This window comes from Vicugna pacos, unplaced genomic scaffold, assembly GCF_048564905.1.
Source record: "Vicugna pacos unplaced genomic scaffold, VicPac4 scaffold_5, whole genome shotgun sequence".
Taxonomy (NCBI): Eukaryota; Metazoa; Chordata; class Mammalia; order Artiodactyla; family Camelidae; genus Vicugna; species Vicugna pacos.
The window spans coordinates 663,860-671,377 of record NW_027328726.1 but is presented as its reverse complement, the minus strand read 5'-3'; positions in this window follow the sequence as shown (position 1 = coordinate 671,377).

The window sequence follows — 7,518 nt, the reverse complement described above, 5'->3', positions numbered from 1 at the left end:
TCGTGGAGCCCTATGGACCACCCCGAAATGTATGTGCAGCCCAAGGGTGATCTCTCCAGCTGAACAACCATCGAGGCCCAAAAGGACCCCCCCCCCCCGCCCCCGCCCCGGGAAGAAAGAAACTTTGACCTTGACCCTTAGCTGCCCGAATGAGAATTTGGATCGGGGTTGGGTAGGGTGATGGAGATCTCCCTTGGCCCAGTTCCCGTGCGCAGGACTTTCAATGACTGTGTCTTCCTGAAAGGACACCCGCCCCCTGACCACGCTGTCTCGTCATCAGTTTGTTTCCACGAGGGATGAAGTGTCATTGTGTGCACGGCAAAGTTGGCCGCTGCCTGTTCGGTCCGCCATCACTCCGTAAAGGACCGAGGAAGTGTGCGTTGTGACCAGTGACAGATTTCGGAGCCCGTGGGTGGTGGACGGGTGTGTATCTGTTATCCAGGTCACGCGCGACGCGGTGTGTCGTGGTGTGGCCCGCCCGGCCACCCCACCTCCCTTCCCCCATGGAAAATCAAGAGAGAGTATTGCCCGAGACAGACGAAAGTGCAGCCACGAAACCTAAAAGGATGACCCTGGATGTCAACTTGGAGGTGGCTAGGAGACGGCTGAGCATGCATAGGACCACACTGCCACCGTGTGGGATGCTGCACATGTGTCGCCGTCGTGGTTTTCAGCTCCTCCACCTATTGCCCTCACCTACATCCACTCTTTATCTCACTGAACTCTTTTTGAACTCTTTTTTTTTTTTTGGGGGGAAGACAGTGAGAATTTTCTCTCTCTCTCTCTCTCTCCCTCCCTCCCTCCCTCCCTCCCTCCCTCCCTCTCTCTCTCTCTCTCTCTCTCTCTCCTACTCTCTCTCATAATTGACCTGACAATAGGATGTCAGTTTTCACGTGTCCAACATAGCGATTCGGGATTCTTCCATGTTCCACGATGATCACCGCGATGAGTCTGGTTACGGATCCGTCACCGGACAGCGTCATGACAATAGTATGGATTGACTCGACTCGCCCTGCTGTCCATGACATCCCGTGATTAATGTATTTAAGAATTGGAGATAACTGGAAGCTTGTACTTATTCCTCTCCCTCACCCATTGCACTCATTGATCCTTCTTGGTATCCATGAGTCTGTTTCAGCTTCCTTGCATGTGTTCCTGCGTATTGTCTTGGGGATTCTGCCTCGAAGTGACAACATCCCTCTTGGACTTAGGTCACTTGGTTAACATCATCCCCTCAAGGGGTAGGTCTCTCCAGACCACGTGACACTGTCCATTCGTCCATCCGCGGGCCCTTAGTGGAACTGCCGGGTCTTCCAGGAGTTTCCTGTGGGATGTTTTGAGGGACTTCTGTCCTGTATTCCCTAATGGCTTTCCTCCACCTCCGTTTTGCCCTCTCCCCCTCGCCCCCACTGCCAACCCCTGTTCCGTGTTGCCTTCTGTCTTCTGTCGGAGAGCGGATTCTGTCAGGTATGAGTCCATAGCTCTGTGTCCGCCCGCCAGCCCGCCCACCCGGCCCCATCGAACGGTGGTCTCTATCACATGTTCCGTCAGAAGCAGGCACTTTCTGCTTGTTTTTGGAACTTGCTGTCGTGATTCCAGGTTCTGGGCCTGTCTGGATATCTCTTAAAAACAGAAATGCGTGCGTTTTCCCCCTTTTTAAATTGTTTTTGCTTACTTATTTGTTTATTTACTTGCTTACTTATTTACATATATTTATTTATTTAGGCTTTTTTGTTGTTGTTGTTCTTGTTGCTGTTGTTGTTTTTGGTTGTTGTTTGCTTATTCGGGGAGGGGAGGTAATTCGTTTCTTTTGCTGGTTTGTTGCCTGACTTAGTGATTGCCTGACTCACCGACTTCCTTATTTGCTTGAACGGAGGTCCTGAAGGTCGAACCCTGGACCTTGCGCGTGCTGGACAGGCACTCTGCCGCTGAGTTCTACACACCATCCTCCCCCGCCCCCGCCCCTTCCCCATTTGGATACAAAATAATTTTTTTTTCCTTTTAAACTGAAAAAGTCAGTTTGGGTCTCCTGCCCGTGTTTCATCATTGGTTTGTTGGCTTCTAGGAGGTGGAGTTGACCGAGTTCTTGGACTGTTTAGGAGAGGAACCCCTGATGGGCTGTGGTGGTGCTTTTTCTACATTTTTGTTTGTTTGTTTGTTTGTTGTTGTTGTTGTTTTTTGTTAAAACCCCAGAGAAAGTTCTACAACTTGATTTCCCTTTGGTGGTGGGTTTTGTCGTTTGTTTTCATGTTTTTTTTTTTTTTCCACATGGGGCTACAGTTTCCCTGTCCACGTGTGACTGTGTGTCAAACACACACACCGACACACACACACAGACACAGACACGGGCACACATGCACACACAGACACGCGGATGCCCATGCACAGTGTTGTTCTGTGTAGATGCACTGAACCTCGATTTACCGAGCGGGTGGCTATCGACTCGCCCCCCCCCCCACAACCGCCGCCCGCATTTTTTTGTTTTTCCTCCTCCTCCCTGTGGTTGTGGTCAGCCGTGCTGACGTCCGTGTTCTCACGACCGACCGCGAGTGCGTTTTCCCCACGCGCCCATTTGTTGTCTTTGGGCTTTGTCGCGATCTGTGCCGAGATCGATTTTTCTTTCCACTTCGATGGGGTTGACGGTCTTCATCCTTTCTTTTCTAGCTTCTGGGCTTTGCCTGTCTGCTTTCAAAAGACCTCCTGCATTCGAGAGGACGGACTCCAAAGCCGATTCCTGCGTTGTTCTCGGAGCGCTCGCCTGGTTTCGGTTTGCCAGCCCCCGCCTTCCCTCCCTGTTTCCCTCCTCCCCTTCCCACCCCCCCACCCCCCCCCGCCGCCGGGAACCCGGGATCTCGTCCTGGTCGCTCTGGGCCACCCGCCGGCGTGTCCGTGTGATCTCCCCCGCCCGGGGAATCGCGTGGGGAGCGCGTCCCCTTCGCGGCAGCCGCCCGCCCGGCCGGCCGTGTCTTGCCAAACCCCGGCTCCCTCCGTCCTCCCCGCCCTGATCTGCTGCCGGGGTGGGTCGCGTCGCGTCGCGTCGCGTCTCCTCATGCCGCCGTGCCGTGCCGTGCCGTGCCGTGACGAGGGTGAGCGGGCTCCGAGGCGGACGCCACGGGGTCGCGCCGGCCGGCCGCCCGGCGCCTCAGCCCGGGACGGGCTCGGGCGTTTGGGCGGCCGGCGGTCGGGATCGGTTCCGGGGACGTTGGCGACGGCTGTCGGGCGCCATCTGGCTGCCGCTCTTGAGATCGTCCCTCTTCTCCCGAGCGTCGGCGACCTCGGCAAGGGATGGGGCTCGGCGGCGGGGCCCGAGGCAGACTTCGGGGAGGCTGGCGACACCGGCGGTGACAGTCCCCGTGGCGCTGAGCCGCGGGCGTGTCCTGCTCTCGGCGCAGATTGGACTCGCAGGCTGATGAGGGGGTGGCTGCCGCCGCGCTCCCGGGATCTCGTGTGTAGGGGGAAGCCGTGTGGCCTGGCCTGGTCGACCAGCATCCGCCTGTGCCCCTGCAGCCGCGGGGACCGACCCGAGCCGATCGGACACGGCCTGCGCCGTGCCGCCGCGGGGGAAAGGGACGGGGTGTCCCGCGCCCGGGCCGCCGGCGGCTAGGTGGTCCGGCCCTCGTCTGTGTCCCTTGGACGACTGCTCCCGAGGCGAGGAGCGGCCCGGGCCCAGTGCGGTGAGGCCGGGGACGGGCGCGCTGGGGTTCCCGGTCGTCGGAGGCGCCTCCTTGGATGAAATGTTTTCTGAGTCCCGATGGACCCGGAGACGTGGCTGGGCCGGCCCCTGTTGGCGCGGGAGGCCAGGGAGGGCGCCCCCCGGCCCGTAAGTCTGCCCGCGTGGGTTCCGGTGGCATTTGAGGGACCGAGACTTCATCCGGACTCGGGGACCGGCACGGGGGCGTCCTGCGAGGGATGTGGGGGAGGCAGGCTTTCCCCGGCCCGGTGCTCGGGAGCGGTCCCTCGTGGGGGGCCCTCTCCTCGGAGGCGCCTCTGTGGCATCTCCCCGAGTCCCCGACCACGCGGGCGAGAAACGGGCAGGGCGTCCCCGGCCCGATCCCGTCTCCCTCTCGTCCCTTCCCATTCCCACTGCTCCTCCTCCTCCTCCTCCTCCTCCACCCCTCCCCCCCCCCCGGTCGATCAGATGGCCCCCGAGAGCTTCGGGGCTGCCATTTATGGGGGTAGGGCTGGGGGCAGGTGGCCGGACCGAGGTCCCGGGGCCCCCCCTGCAAATCGTGGACCCGACCCGTTTCCGGGCGCTGTCATTTTTTCTGTCGTGTTGGGCATTTTCTGCCAGCAGATAGGTGCTGACACGGTCTTTCTCGGTGTCTGTCACCGAGTGTTGGGTCTCCGGACGCGTGTGGGGCTCTTGGGCTTTGTCTCTGCGTGAGCCCTGGCCTGGTAGAAGCCGACTCTGCTTCTGACACTTGAGCCGCCCGCTCGGGCCTGCGCGCCGGCTCTCGTGTGTGCGTCCGCCTGACGTGGCCCGTGGTGCCGCCTCCGGTCTCTGGTGGCCCGAGGGCGGTGGGGTGAGGTGGCGGCGTGGGTCTTTTACCCCGTGCGCTCCCTGCCGCAGGCACCCGGTGGTGGCCGGCACGACCCCACCCTCACAGGCTCCGTGCCGCGTGTCAGGCATTCTCCGCCTGGGGTCGTTGGCCACTCTCCTCGTAGAGGAACGAGGAGTGGGTGGCGCCTGGCGAGGCTGAAGCAGGTCCTCCTCTGGTGGTTGTCCTCGCCGGGCCCTCCCCTCTGGCTCTGGGGCTTCCCTGCCCCATGGCTCGGTCGCTCGCTCGCTCACCTGACCGATGTGGTGACGTCATGCTCTCCCGGGCCGGGCCTAAGCCGCGCCAGACGAGGGACGGGACGTTCATGGTGAACGTGGCCTCTCTTCTCGTTCTGCCTGCGGGCCCCTCGCCTCTCCTCCACCGCCCGTGGGTGGCGGGGGCAAGGAAGGGGTGCGGACTCCGGCCCGACCTCGGTCTCCCGTGCCTCGTGGTGTCGGCGGGGCCGGGGTCTTGTGACGCGGCAGACACCTCTCGCCTCCTCGCCTGCTCGGCGTCTTGTCTCGCGAGCGGCCCTCCCCCGCGGTGGGGGAGGGCTGCCCCCGCCGCCACGCCACGTATCCCCTCGCCGGGGTGCGAGCGTGTCTCGCCTTGGCCCTCTGTGGTGCCCCTGGAGCGCTCCAGGTTGTCCCTCAGGTGCCCGAGGCCGAGCGGTGGCATCGCTTCCCGTCCCCAGCGAGTCCTCTCGGGTAACCCCTGCGGTGGGCGTGTGTCCCGAGCCACTCTCTTGAGCAGTGGGGGGGAGGGGTCGAGACGGTAAGCGAGGCGTGGCCGCTCCCCACCCTCGGTGGGGCCGGGGCCGCCTCCTGGTCGTCGTCCTCACCCTGTACCGGGGGGGACTGACGTGGCCGGGCGCACGCCGGGTGGGTCCCCCCCTCTGCGGGGCTCGCGCCCGGGCGTGGGAGCGAACGTGGTGGGGCCGGGTGATGTGCCGGTGGGGGCGGGCGCCTGTCTCGTCCCCACGCGGTCTTGGGTGCGTCTCCTCGCGAGGCGGCACGGGCTTTCCCCGGTCCCGACCGCGAACGCTCGCTTTTCGGCCCGCTGCTTACCCTTGCCGCAGGCCCCTCCTGCCCAGCCGAGCGCTGACGTCCACCTCGGCGGACTTCCGTAGGCCTGAAGGGGGCCCCCGCTGGGTAGGGGGCGATGCGCCCTCGGTGAGAAAGCCTTCTCTAGCGATCTGAGAGGGGAGCCTTGGGGGGGTACCGGACAACCCCCAGCCGCCGCTCCTCCATCCAGAGCGTGCAGTCGCCACGGGGAGCGACTGCCGCAGCGTGTGGGCAGGGCCCCGCCGCTTTGGCGTGTGGGTTGCGCCGGCCCCGCGGTGGGGCCGTGTGCTGCTCTTTGCCTGCTGTGGCCCGCGCCTCCCCCCTCCGAGTCGGGGGAGGGTTCTGCCGGGCCGGGCCGGGCCCGGCGTCTGGCGCGGGGCCGTGCGAGCGCGCGTGTGTGCGCGCGGGCTTTGCCTCCCCGGTGCGTGCCGTGGGGGGAGGGGCAAGGCGGTCCACCCCGACTTCGCCCCCCGTTGTCTCCCCGCCGCGAGGAGCCACCCCACCTGTCCCGGTCCCGAGCCGCAGCCACCGGTGGCGGTGCGTGGGCTACGGGTCGGGCCGCCTCGCTCGGGAGCGTTTCCCCGGGCCGCGAGGCCTGGGGGCGAGCCAGACGAAGCAGGATGATGTGGGTGGTGGACGGACAGACCAGACAGACAGACAGACGGACGAGTGAGCGAGCGGAAGGGGCTGCCCTCTGCAGTGGGGGTTAGCCTGCTGCGCGTGAGTCCCGGCGGCGGGGCCGGGGTGTGGGAGGAACTGCCGAGGGTTGGCTGAGGCCGGCCGGCGTCCTGGGCGTCGCGGGGCCGCCCCCACGTGTGGGGGTGGTGGGATCCTGCGCTTGTTTCCCCGGCGGCCCGGTCGTGTCTTGGGATTTCCCCTTCCCTGGGCTGGTGCCCGCCCACACCCCCGACCCCTGCGGCCGTCGCTCTTGTGCGCGAGCGGCCCCTCCTCGTCGTCGCCGGCCCTCCCCTGCCCGGACCGATGGCCACCCGCGCCGAGCCTTTTCCCCCCGACCCACCCCCGTCCTGGGACCAGTACGTGGCCTCACCGCGCGTGGGTGCTGTCCCTCCCCTGGAGGCGGCCCCGGGTGAGGCGTCGTCGGACCCGACGGGGGGGGGGAGGCGGGGTGCTTCGGCACGGCACGAACGTGTTTGTTCTGGGTGTGCGCGCGTCGGGGCAGGGCAGCGCCGGCCCGTGCGGCGGGAGAGCCTTGCGGTGGGCCGTTCTGAGGCTCTGCGGTGTCGGGCGAGGGTGGCCCTGAGCCCCCGTGAGGGGGTGCCGTGGGGGTGCCGAGGAGAGAGAGTGCCAGTCGGCGCCGTGGGTGCCGCGGGACCGCCCCCGTGCCGGAGGGCCTGTGGCGGTGAGACCCCGTGTCGCACCCCGGCGGCCGACTCGCGTCTGGGTTTCTGGCGCGGGCCCCTGGCGGTGGCTCCACGGCCCTCCTCTCCCGCTTGCCGGCTTCCAGGCGGCGTCGCCCGTCTGCGGGCGCGCCGGCCGTGTGCCGCTGCCTCCTCGCTCGTCCTGTCCTCTCTCTGTCCGTCCGTCCTTTCCACTTGTCTGCTCCGTCCGTCCGCCCGTCCCCTGGGGCCGCGCCCCGGTGCGTTTCGCTTCCCGGGCCCGCCGCGGCCCGACTCCGTGTCTGCCGCCGCCGCCCGCCCCGCCCGCGGGCGTCGTCGCGTGCGGGCGAGGGCCCGTCGTCCCCCGCCGCCACGCCCCGCTCGGCCGCGCTCGCCCGAGTGCGAGTCGGGCCCCGGCTGGCCGTCGTGGACCGGCCGCCGCCGCCGCGCCGCCCCCGGGGGGGCCGGGCCACGCCACGGGCCCGAGCCCCTGTCCGCGCGAGCGCGAGCGCGCGTCGGTCGGCTTCGATGTGACCGCCCGGTGGCCCGGCCCCGCCTCCCCGGGCCGCCGACGGGGCC